This window comes from Rousettus aegyptiacus, unplaced genomic scaffold (genome assembly GCF_014176215.1).
Source record: "Rousettus aegyptiacus isolate mRouAeg1 unplaced genomic scaffold, mRouAeg1.p scaffold_m13_p_9, whole genome shotgun sequence".
NCBI classification, from domain to species: domain Eukaryota; kingdom Metazoa; phylum Chordata; class Mammalia; order Chiroptera; family Pteropodidae; genus Rousettus; species Rousettus aegyptiacus.
In genome coordinates, this window is record NW_023416312.1 from 44,774,882 (window position 1) to 44,788,613 (window position 13,732).

The 13,732-nt window shown below is 32.0% G+C and overlaps 1 protein-coding gene across 1 annotated transcript in view; it reads left to right on the forward strand.

Moving 5' to 3' along the window:
* LOC107519749 (connector enhancer of kinase suppressor of ras 2-like) overlaps positions 1-13,732 on the forward strand; it is a 187,073-nt gene that overhangs the window by 3,914 nt on the left and 169,427 nt on the right. The window lies entirely within an intron of this gene.

Consider the following 13,732-nt stretch of genomic DNA (forward strand, 5'->3'; position numbering starts at 1 on the left):
TTTATTTGCCTTTATTAGTATATCTGTTATATGTATATTGAAATTAATGTATTAATTAAATATAATTAACACATTAATCTTGGATTTTTGGACCCAATAGAATTAATATTGATTATTGGAAGCAATTTAACATTCCAAAATAATGACATTGGATACATTAGACAGACAGTAAAGCACACTACCTAACAGGTATGATTTATGTTCTATTGGAAGGAACCAATGGGAGAAATATAATGAAAGGAGGGTTTACATGCAATTAATTGAATTAATTTTATAATTAATTATAATTTATTATATTAATTTATAGTTAAACTTCGAGAGCAAAGGCTATGCCTCCCTCTATCACTTGCTTTTCACATTAGTAGATACTGAAAAAATGTGTTTACTGATTTAAGAGGGAAGATTCCAAGTCTTATCAGATGTTTTTATTAGCATTATACCAAAAAGCACTTTGGGAAAGATTGACAGCACTTAACATTTTTAAATTATAATTATAATCATAGATGAGTAATTACTATGAAGCTTTACTTTGTTGTAATGTTTTCTTTAGATAGTGATTAATAAACATGGTTTAGCATATTATGCTCTGTTAAGTAAAATAGATTAGGCAATATATATGAAAATAATAAACTATCGCTACAGAATTATAGTAGCTTCTCAAAGTTTTAATTCTCCATCCATAAAATACTTTCAGGTTAAGATTTCCCTCAGATTAGGTTGAAATTATACAGTTATCTAAAATTATATATAAAAATGTATAAATATAATTTAAATTATATCGATAAAATCATTTTTAGGGAGAGGCATTTCAAATGAAAAAATAGTTCCAACTTTTCTCAGTTCACATTTTAACTATTTTTAATAATTTTTAACATTATAAAATTTAAATACTCTAATGTCACTCTCACTCAGTAGTTTAGGAAACAAAACCTTGACTCCTGCGTTTGGAAGGAAATTCCAAGTTTTCTCAGCTGCGATTGCTATTTTTTTTCCTGGGTAAATTAGTTTTAATTTTCAGATCTTGAATTTGCAAACGCCTGAGAATAGTACTAATCCAAGAAGAAATGTCTCCCTTCTTGTGTTCCCATAACATTCCCTTTGCCTCTTGAAGCACTTTCTGGCTATCGTGCGCGTGCGCGCGCGCGCGCGCGTGTGTGTGTGTGTGTGTGTGTGTGTGTGTGTGTGTGTGCGCGTGCGTGCATGTTATTAAACCCTATCAAATTGTAAGTAGTTTGAAAACAAAGGGTAATATTTTATTCTTCTTTGTATCACTGACAGCATTCAACACAATGCCTTGAAAAGAGTAGGTTCTTAGCATGTATTTTATTTTATTATTGACAAAATAATTACTTTACTATTCCACTTCTCAGTTTTGCTGTGAAAATGCCCTTATGACCTGAAACTTTCAGGTTGTCACTCTTAGTTAACTTTTGTTTGTTGCAAGTGGCATATTAAAGCAGTAATTTTAAGAGAAAGTAATTTCAAATAAGCAGGCCATGAGTTAATGGCATCTGACCTCAGTGCATTTAATTTTCTGATCAAATATAAGATTAAAAGCTTTTTCTTTATTGGTATCCAAGCTTAGGTTTTACCTTTGGTTCATGATAAGTTACAACATCATTAGAAAGATAAAATATTTCTATTATCTGAACAGAAAACCAAAAATTATACCAATTTGACTTATTGGAAACCTTTTACACATTTAATTTAGATGAAGAAAGCTGAAGCAGGCTAGCACTATTGAAACTGAGAAAACCAGTTTTTTTTAAGGTAGCTGTTATTTTATCATATCCAAAATATTATGCATAAACATAAACAAGTTACTCTGGGAGTATTATTCATTATTCATATAACATCATCTATTTAAATTTGGGTGCAGTTTGAGACTCAGAATGGACTTTAGAGGATGCTATGGTATGGAAACTGCCAGTGTTTAGGTTGTCCCTGGAGTCAGTGAACTTTCCAAGACAAACTCAATTTGGTGTGTATTTAATCACAGTGTGTTTTTCAAATTTATTTTTCATTGAGATATAATTGAAATATAACATTATATTAATTTTCATTTGTTTGTAAGTATAAAATTTTCTGAGTTTTAATATGAAATACAAAGTGCGATTTAAATTTAACAGGTAGAACATCTTGAATCCATATTGAAAGAACATAGGCTGAGAGTTTGGAAACCTGACTTCTGTTTCTTTTTTTAATTTCTTTAAATTTGGTTTTTATTTCTCAAGTTTCTTTATTTCTCAAATTGGCACTACAAATATGTATGTCTGAGAAGTGTATTGTAATGGAAAATAAAAATCAATAATAACAGATATTTTAAGAGAGTTAAAGTACAAAATAAATGTGAGATGTATTTTATTATCTTTATTCTACTTATTTTAATCCCACAATATTATTGTTATTATTATGCTAGTGGCCACACTGTCAGCAGCACCAACATATTATTACTCTTTATGGACTTTCTTGGATATGGGTTTTAATAACATAAGGCCAGATATGCCTTAGCTTAGAAAATGTTCATTAGAGGATATTCTCTTTCAGAAAAAAAACCATTTGTTAGTGTGGATGTGATTAATTAAATTGGGGAGCTTGCAAAATTAGAATATTAGGAAAGATCATAATGGGCACTTAAGGACTTCTCTTTTCACTGCTGACGTGCATTCACGTTGTCAAAATATAGGCAGAATGTATTTAGTATGGGAATCATTCTGCTATAGTGACTGTGTCAATATTGAATTTATCATTGTGCAAAAGACCTATGAATGAGCAGAAGAACTTCAAATTAAAAATAAGAATGGTAGATATTAAAATATCAGGAAAGAGACCAAGTAATCATTATGGCCTATTCTTTGAAATGATAAAAATACATACACAGATTTTAGAAAAAGTTAGGTATAAATCACCAGTTATGAAATACGGTGCATTAACAGGAAATAAAAAAAATGTTTTCAAATCAAACTCTTTCAAATGCCTCTTAAATTACATTCCACAGATGACTAGCTGTGGTGTCTTTATCTCATATCTAAAGCTAGCATAGATTAGTAAGATAGCTATGGACACTTCTGGAAGAAAAAAAAAAAGGATGCCACCCGTCCTGGGCTCTACACTTATTCAAGCCCTGGGAATGGAGATTTGTCTCTGATAATAGCAAGTTGGGATGACTACAGCTGCTATTTGTAGACAGGCTGTATCAGATTTACCAAAGGAAATTATTTACTTTTAGATTGTAAACTGGGCACGTGGGAAACAACTGTCTTAGCTCTCAGAGTTCTAGTTACTTATATTGGGTGTACTGATATAATTATTTGATTTAATAGTCTGTCTTATAAGGTGTCAATGTCCTATGGCATTGCATAGAAGATGGCTTCTTAAACATTTGAAGGTGACAAATTTTAACCCCTTTGGAAATCTTATAAGAACTATAGACTCTCCTTTAAAATGACCATATGAACTCTATTTTGTTTATAATGTCAGTCAGAGTGTTTATATACCAAGAATTCCAGGCTAGGGAACTTATTCACTAGGCAATGAGTCATTGATATGTGATGAACAGCTCTTTCTCCCCTTCTGTCCTCAAACTTCTCCCATGATTCTAAGTCTATTGCTCAGCTTTAGAGTACCTGAGCAGTCTTTTCTCACTGAGATGTTATAGTATTCATAAAGCAGAAGAAACATGGAGGTATAAAGACTAGGAACAGATTCTCCCCATGAAGAACAGCCATTTCTACTATTGGTTGTCAGAGTTACTAGGAGTTAAGCACTACCTATATAGTTATATATCTTCAATATTTTCATAGTAGTAATATTACCACAGCTTAAAATAATTTATCCAAGTGTTCTTATTGTCTCCATCAATTCCATTTGCCTGTTCATAGGCTTTTTGCTTTTTCTCTGAATGGTTATTAGAAAAGTGATCATATTTATAGTAATTTCTCTGTATCTTTTTTTACAGTTTTCTCTCAAAGCAGATCTTAGGTTCATCAAAGACTGTAGTTCTTCAACAGAAAGTTTGTTATTATGAGGCTTGTGTGTTTTCCCCAATTCTCACCATGTCCCCAACAATCCTGCTGAGCTTTTTGACAAAACTAAGGGAATCCTCATTTATTTCTGGTAAAGGCCTCCATATAATATCAGTTATATAAATTGAATAGTGAACTCCTAATAAAAGGAATAATACTTATTGCAGAACCCACTTTTCCCTGAGCATAAAAGAAACTAGAGATATGAGATGTCTTTTTTTTAAAATATACTTTTTATGTTAGGGCAATTTTAGGTTCACAGAAAAATAGAGCAGAAAGTACAGTTTCCATATAACCCCTGCCTCCACACATGTACGGTCCCCCTACTATCAACATTCCAAACCAGAATAATGCATTTCTTACAATTGATCAACGATCACTGACATATCATTAACACACAAAGCCCATAGTTTATATTAGGGTTCATGTTTGGTGTTGTACATACTATGAGTTTTGACAAATGTATCTGACATGTACCTACAGTTGTATTATCACTACTCTAAAAATCCTCTATACTCTGCTTATTCATCCTTTCCACCCTAACCCTGAAGGTGGAAAGGACTTACTGTGTCCATAAATGTGCCTTTCTGAGATATCATAGTTGGAATCATACAGCATGTAGCCTTTTCATATTGGCTTCTTTCACTTAGCTATATGCTTTGAAAGTTGCTCCATGTCTTTTCATGGTTTGATAGCTCATTTCTTTTCACCATAGAAGAATATTTTACTGTCTGGATGTTCCATTGTATTTATTCATTCACCTACCAAAAGGCATCTTGGTTGCTGTCAAGCTTTAGCACTTGTGAATAAAGCTATTCCATGTGCAGGATTTCTTTGGACATATGTTTTCAGCTCCTTTCATAAATATCAAGAAGTAAGAATGCTGGAACATATGATAAAATATGTTTAATTTTGTAAGAAACTGCCAACTGTCTTCCAAAGTGGATGTACCATTTTGTATTCACCAAAGATGATGAGAGTTCTTTTTGCTCCATACTCTTGCAACATTTATTGTTATCAAGGGTTTGGATTTGGACTATTCTAATAGGTGCGTAATGGTATTTCATTGTGTTAATTTACAATTTCCTGATGTTTTTGAGAAAACTATTTTTTATACAATGGATTGCTTTTACTCCTTTTACCAGTTAACTATATTTGCATGTGTCTACTTCTGGGCTTTCTATTCTCTTATAATGGTCTTTTTTTGTTTGTTTGTTTTTTCACAAATACCACTTTATCTTCCTTATTGTAGTTTTATTGTAAGTCTTGAAGTTAGGTAGTATCAGTCTTCCAACTTTGTTTCTTGATATTGTGTTGGCTATTCTGGGTCTTTTAGCTCTCCATTATAAATTATTATAGCATTTTGCTAAATTCAATAATCAATATGTTTTCAGTTTTTCCCCCCCTTGGGTGATATTATATAAAATTCCCATGTGACTATCTTTTTTTTAAATTTATTTTTCAATTGTAGCTGATATTCAACATTATTTTATATTAGTTTTAGGTATACAACATAGTGGTTAGACATTTACATAACTTATGAGATGGTCACCCCAATAAGTCTCGTACCCATCTGGCAATATACATGATTATTGCAATATTATTGACTATATTCCCCATGCTATACTTTACATCCCTATAACTATTTTGTGACTACCAATTTGCACTTCTTAATCCTTTTACCTTTTTTATCCAGCCCCCAACCCCCTTCCCATCTGATAACTATCAGTTTATTCTCAGTATCTATTAGTCTGTTTCTATTTTTTTTGTAAGCGAGATCATATGGTACTTGTCTCTCTCTGTTTGACTTACTTCACTTAGCATAATACCCTCTAATAGGTCCATTCATGTTATTGCAAATGTTAAGATTTTATTTTTTATGGCTGAGCAGCATTCCATTGTATATGTGTGCTACTTCTTTATCTAGTCGTCTGTTAATGGCTACTAAAGTAGCTTCTATATCATGGCTATTATAAATAACACTACAGTGGATCTAGGGTTGCACATATCTTCTCAAATTAGTGTTTTAGATTTCTTCTGATAAATACCTAGATGTGAAATCATTGGGATAAGGTAGTTCTATTTTTAATTTTTTGAGAAACCTCCAAACTGTTTTCTCTACATCCTAGCCAAACCTTGTCACTTTTTTATTTATTGATGATTTTTCTTCTTTAGCCTGTTGATGTGATGGATAACATTTATTGACTTTCAAATGTTGTACCAGCCTTGCATACTTTGGATGTATCCCTTTGGTTTTGGTGTATAATTATTTTTTTGTACATTGTTAGATTCAATTTGTTAATATTTTGTTGAAGATTTTTGTATCTGTATTCATGAGATATAGTGGTCTGTAGTTTTATTGTGATGCTTTGTCTGGCTTTGCTATGAGGTAATTCTGGCCTTATGAAATGAGTTTGAAGTATTCCCTCTATTTTTACATTCCGGAAAAGATTATAGAGAATTGGTATATTTTTTTACTCAAATATTTGGCAGGATTTGCCAGTGAACCCATTTGGTCCTGGTGTTTTGGAAGATAATTAGTTATTAATTTAATTTCTTTCATAAATATAGACCTATTCAGATTGTCTACTTTTTCTTCTGTGAGTTTTGGCATATGGTCCATTTTATCTAGTTTATCAAATTTGTGGGCATAAACTTGTTCATAGTATTGCTTTATTATCCTTTTAATGATAGTGGGATCTATAGTGATGTCCCCTTTTTCATTTCTAATATTAATAATTTGAGTCCTCTCTCATTTTTCATGGTTAGCTCGTCTAGAGGCTTACCATTTTATTAGTCTTTCCAAATAGCCAGATTTTGGTTTTGTTGATTATTCTCTATTGAGTTCTTGTTTTCAGTTTCATGATTTCTGCTTGCTTTTTAATTAATTTTTTCTTCTGCTTACTTTGGAATTACTATTTTCTGTTTTCCTAGTTTTAAGGTAGAAACTTAGATTATTAATTTTAGGTCTTTTTAAGAATATATACATTCAGTGCTCTAAATTTTTCTATAAGCACTGTTTCCACTGCATCTCACAAATTTTGATGTTATATTTTCACTTTTATTTAGTTCAAGATATTTTAAAATTTTCTCTGGAGATTTCTTTTTTGAGCCATGTGTTATTTAGAAGTGTGCTGTTTAATTTCCAAAGACATTTAAAAAAATTTTCCATGTATCTTCTGGTGTCGATTCCTAACTTAACTCTATTGGTGCCTGATAGCCAATATTGTATGACTTTTATAATTTTAAATTTGTTAAGGTGTGTTTGATGATCCCGAATGTGGTCTATATTAGTAAAGGTCCCATCTTAGCTCCAGAAGAATGTGTATTCTGCTATATTTGGATAAAGCAGTTCACAAATGTCAATTATATCTTGTTGATCGATGGTTCTTTTGAGTTCATCTATGTCTTCACTGACTTCATGGGTGCTCAAACTGTCCATTTCTGATAAATGTCGAAGACTCCAAATATATTATTGGCTTTATTTATTTAACCTTGCATTTTTACCAGTTTTTGCCTCATGTATTTTGAGGCATTGATGCCAGGCACATATACTTTAAGGAATGTTATGTCCTCATGGAGAATTGACCTTGTTATCATTATATAATTTCTTGCTCTGAATTCTGCTCCACCTGAAATGAATATAACTACTCCAGGTTTATTTTTATTTGTGTAAATATAGTATATCTTTCTCCATCCCTTTACTTTTATTCTATATGCACTTGTATATTTAAAGTGTATTTTTTATGGACAGTATAATATTAGGTCTTGTTTTTAATTCACTCTGGTAATATTTTAAAATTATAGTATTTCGACCATTGACATTTAAAGTTATTATTGGTATAGTGTGATTAATATCTACTAGTTACTGTTTTCTATTTGCTTTTTGTTGTCCACTCTTTTTCTGCCTTTGTGGTTTTAATTAAGCATTTATATGATTTTTATTTCTCTCAGCATATCTATCATATATTTTTAATATTTTTTACAGTTGCCCTAGAATTTGGAATATATATTTACAATTAATCCAACTCAACTTTCAAATAACACTATAAGTCTTCACTGGTGGTACAAGTATCTTGTAATAAAAAATATTCCTAATTCCTCCATCTGTTCCCTGGTATCACTGCTGTTATTCACTTCACTTACAAATCAGCTATACATATTGAATATATTTTTCGTTGTTATTGTTTTAAGCATATCTGTTAGATTAATTTTTTTTGAGCCTACAGCACCTGGTATCCCCAGCTGGTCTTCCATCCAAGTACTAACCAGGCCAGACCTCGCTTGCTTCTGAGATCAGAGTTGTGCTTATTCAGGGTGGCATGGCTGTAAACTAGATCAATTTCAAATACGAAAAATAAAAGTTTATACTTTACCTTCACCTATTATTTTCCTAATACTCTTCCTTTTATTATATAGATACAAGTTTCTCACCTATATCATTTTCCTTCTTTCCAAACAACTTCTTTTAAAATTTATTGCAATATAAATCTACTTGCAACAAATTCCCTCAAATTTTATGTCTGAAAGTCTTTCTCACCTCTTCACTTTTGAAGTATAATTTCACAGAATGAAGGATTCTAGACTGATATTTTCTCTCTCTCAACTTCAAATATTTTATTCTACTCTCTTCTTGCTTGCATGCTTTCTGAGGAGAATTTTAATTCTATCTTTGCTTTTTTCCCCATCTGGGTTCTTTGAAGATATTTTCCTTATATCAGATTTTCTGCAATTTGAATATGGCATGTCTAGGTGAAGCTTGTTTGTTTTGTTTTGTCATATATTGTGATTGATGTTTTCTGAGATTTCTGGATCTGTAGTTTGGTGTGTGATGTTAATACTTGGAAATTCTGTCATTTGTGTTTCAAATATTTCTGCTGTTCCTTTCTCTCTTCTTCTGGCATTCCTGTTACACATATATTACACCTTTGTAATTGTCCCACAGTACTTGGATGTTCTACTCCTTTCTATTCAGTTTTTTATATGTTCATTTTTTAGTTTTAGAATTTTTTAAAATAATTAATTAATTTATTTTCTATGATGACATTGGTTAATGAAATCAGATAAGATTCAGCTGTTCATTATAACAGTAAGGCATATATGTATTTACATTGTGTATTCTCCTCTTATAGTTAGATTTCTTTCTGTAACAATATATTGGACCCCTTTTACCCAATCTACCTCCCACCTCCCCTGGCCCCCCTACACTCTGGTAACCACTACTCTATTGTCCATGTTCATGACTGTCTCTTTATCCTGTTCATGTATTGATTTTAGGTTTATATCCCACACATAAGTGGTTTTCAACTTTTTCTGTCTGGCTTATTTGACTTAGCATGACTATCTTGAGGTCCATCCATATTGTTGCAAATGGTAGTATTTCATCTCTTCTTGTGGCTGAGTAATATTCCATTGTATATATGCACAACTGCTTCTTTGCACAATCATCTATTGTAGGACACTTCGGTTGCTTCCATGCCTTGGCCACTGTGAATAATGCTGCTATGAACATTGGTGTGCAAATATCTTTTCGGATATGGGTTTTCAAGTCTTTGGGATAAATATCCAGTAGAGAGATTGCTGGATCATATGGTAGATCAATTCTTAGTTTTTTGAGGAACCACCATACTGTTTTCCATAGTGGTTGTACCAATTTGCAGTCCTACCAGCAGTGTATGAGGGTGCCTTTTTCTACACATCTTCTCCAACATTTCTTATTACTCGTCCTGTTGATTATAGCCATTCTGACAGGTGCAAGATGGTATCTCATTGTGGTTTCGATTTGCATGTCTTTAATAGCTAGCGATGTTGGACATCTTTTCAAAAATTTGTTGGCCATTTGTATGTCCTCTAGGGAGAAAAGTCTGTTCAGATACTCTGACCATTATTTGATTGGATAGTTTGTGTTTCTGTTGTTATTGAGTTGTATGAGTTCTTTGTATATTTTAGATATTAAGCCCTTATTGGAGGTACTGCTTGCATTGCCTCCAATTGAATTCAGATGGTTGTCTCTTTACCTTGTTGACAATTTCTTTTGTTGAGCAGAATCTTTTTAGTTTGACATAGTCCCATTCATGTAGTTTTGCTTTTATTTCCCTTGCATTTGAGGTCAAATTCATAAAATCCTCTTAAAGTCCAAGCTCTGTGAGTTTAGTTTCTATGTTTTCTTCTATGCATTTTATTATTTCAGAACTTATGTTCAGGTCCTTAAACCATTTTGAGTTAATTTTGGCGTGTGGTAAGAGACAACATTCTAGTTTTATTGTTTTGCAGTTGTTTTTCCAGTTTTCCCAGTACTATTTATTGAAGAGGCTTTTCTTTCTCCACTGTATGTTTTGGCTTTTTTGTAAAAAATTATTTGTCCATAGAAATATGGGTTTACTTTTGGACTCTCGATTCTGTCCCAATGGTCTGTGTCTCTGTTTTACTGTCAATACCATGCCATTTTGATTACTGTCGCTTTGTAATATAATTTGAAGTCGGGCAGAGTGATGCGTCCAGCCTCGTTCTGTTTTTCTTAGGATAGCTTTGGCAATTCTGGGTCTTTTGTGCTTCCACACAAATCCGATGATTTTTTTTTTGTTCTATTTCTTTAAAAAATGCCTATGGGGTTTTGATGGAGATTGCATTAAATCTGTACAATGCTTTAGGTAATAAGGTCATTTTAACTATGTGGATTTTTCCAACCTAAGAACACGGAATATCTTTCCATTTATTTGCATCTTCTTTGATTTCTTTTAATAGAGTCTCACAGTTTTCATTATATAGGTGTTTCACATATTTTGTTAGATTTATTCCTAGGTATTTAATTCTTTTTGTCGCAATTGCAAAAGAGATTCTTCTTTCCACTTCTTTTTTTTGACACTTCATTATTAGAGTATAGGAATGCTATAAATTTTGAACACTGATTTTGTATCCAGAAACTTTACTGTATTTGCTTATTGTTTTCAGAAGTATTCTAGGTGGAATCTTTATGGTTTTCTATATAGAGAATTATGTCATACACAAATAATGATAATTTGACTTGTTTCTTATTTGGATGCCTTTTATATCTTTCTCTTTCCCGATGCCACTTGCTGGGAACTCCAATGTTATATTGAATAAAAATATTGATCATGGACAGTCTTTTATTGTTCTTGATCTTAGAGGGAAAGTTTTTAGTTTTTCACCATTAAGTATAATGTTGGCTGAGGGTTTGTTATATATAGCCTTTATTAAGTTAAGGTTCTTTCTTTCCATACCAATTTTGTTAAGTGTTTTGATCATAAATGGGTGTTACATCTTGTCAAAGGCTTTTTCTGCATCTATTGATATTATCATATAGTTATTTTTTAATTTTTTTAATGTGGTGTATCACGTTAATTAATTTGTGTATGTTGAACCAGCCCTGTGTCCCTGGGTTGAAGCCCACTTGATTGTGGTGTATAATCTTTTTAGTATGTTGCTGTATTCAGTTTGCTACTATCTTATTTAGGAATTTTGCGTCCTTGTCCATCAGAGATAATGGTCTGTAGTTTTCTTTTTTTGAGTGTTATCTTTACAAGGTTTTGGAAACAGGTTAATATTGGTCTCATAAAATGAGTTGGGAAGTGTTGCCTTCTATTCTACTTTTTGGAAGAGTTTGAGGAGAATAGGTAGTAAAACTCCTTTGAATGTTCGATGGCATTCACTGGTAAAGTCATTTATTCCTGGACTTTTACTTTTTGGTAGGTTTTTGATGATTGTTTCAATATCCTTACTACTAATGGGTCTTTTTAGATGTTCCAGTTCTTGATTTAGTTTAAGAAAGTTGTATCTTTCTAAGTACTGGTCCATTTCTTCTAGGTTATTGTGTTATACAGTTTTTCATAGTATTCTTGTATGATCCTTTGTATTTCTTCAGTGTCTGTCATAATATGCCCCCTTTCATCCCTAATTTTATTTTTGTGTCCCTTCTCTTTTTTTTGTTTTAGTAAGTCTATTCAGGGGTCTGTCAATTTTATTAGCTTTCTCAAAGTACTATCCCATCGTTGCATTTATTTTTCTATTGTTTTTTTGTTTTCAATTTTATTTATTTATGTTCTAATTTTGATTATTCCTTTCATTCTCCTGACTTTACACTTCATTTGTTCTTCCTTTTCTAGTTTTTTTTTTAAGATGAAGCATTAGGTTGTTTATTTGGGATCATTCTTGTGTTTGAAGATAAGCCTGTAATGATATGACCTTACCTCTTATGACCACTTTTGCCATGTCTCAAAAGTTTTGATATGTTGTACTATCATTATCATTCATTTCTATATATCTCTTGGTCTCTCTTTTTATTTCTTCCCTGATTCAGTTATTCTTCAGTTGCATGTTGTTTATTCTATATGTATTTGTGGTTCTTCCTGCTTTCTTTTTACAGTTGATCTCTAGCTTCAAAGCACTATGATCAGAGAATATGGTTGGTATGATTTCAACCCTCTTATATATGTTGAGGCTATCTCTGTGTCCCAATATGTGGTCAATCCTTGAGCATGTTCCATGTGCACTAAAGAAGAATGTATAAGCAGCTATTTTGGGGTGAAAGGCTCTATAAATGTTAATTATGTCCAGTCAGCTAGTGTGTCATTTAATGATGTTATTTCCCTATTGATTTTCTGTTTGGATAGTCTGTCCGTATCTAACAGTGGGGTATTTATTTTCCCTACTATGATAGTGTTTCGGTCTATGCTTTCCTTTGTTGATGTTAGTAATTGCTTTATATATTTCAGGGCTCCATGATTGGGAGTATAGATATTAATAAGTGTTATGTCTTCTTGGTGCATGATTCCCTGTATCATTATGAAGTGTCCCTCATTATTTTTCTTTACTTTTTTTTATTTCTAAGTCAATTTTGTCCGATATTAGTACCACTACTCCCACTTTTCTTTGAATATCCAATCTACAACTCTATGCCTTTTTATTGGTGAGTTCTGTCCACTTACATTTAGGGTGATTATTTAAATATAAGGTCTTTTTATAGCCATTTTTTGTTTTGCAGTTTGGTAGCTTGGTGTTTCTATTGCTTCCTTGTCCTTGTGTGTCTTTTTTACTTTTTGTTTAAATTTGAGTTGGATTTTGTTGTCTTTCCCGTTTTATGTTGTATACTTCAGTTCTGAGTCTTTGACATGTCGTTACCATTATGAATATGGAGGATACTTTTATCTATATTGATGTCGGTATAGATATAGTGTATATATTTTCTTCTGCGTGTGCCTTATCTCCATTCTACTTTGCAAATTTGGACCTTAGAATCCTCCTATTTTCAATCATTGTTGTCTCGATTTTTCTCTATGCATGCTGAACATTCATTATTATCTTGCTATAGAAAATCTCTCCTTCTTGTTTAAGCTTATAATGCCCTATTCTCAGCAAGGATTGCACTTTTTTTCTTCTATCTGCCTTTTAGTCTCCTTACTCTTAATTATGTATTTTTGTCAGTTTCTTTTAGTTGAACTGACCCCTTTCAGTATTTCCTGTAATGTAGGTTGCATAGTGGAGAATTCTCTCAGTTTTTGTATGCCTGGAAAGGTCTTTATTTCTTCTTCACATCTAAAGGAGAGCTTTGTGGATACATTATTATTGGCTGGTAGTTCCTTTCATTTAGTACTTTGAATATTTGATTTCACTCCTTTCTGACTTGTAAGATTTGTGCTGAGAAGTCTGAAGATAATGTAACGGGTTTTCCATTATAGGTTACCATCTTC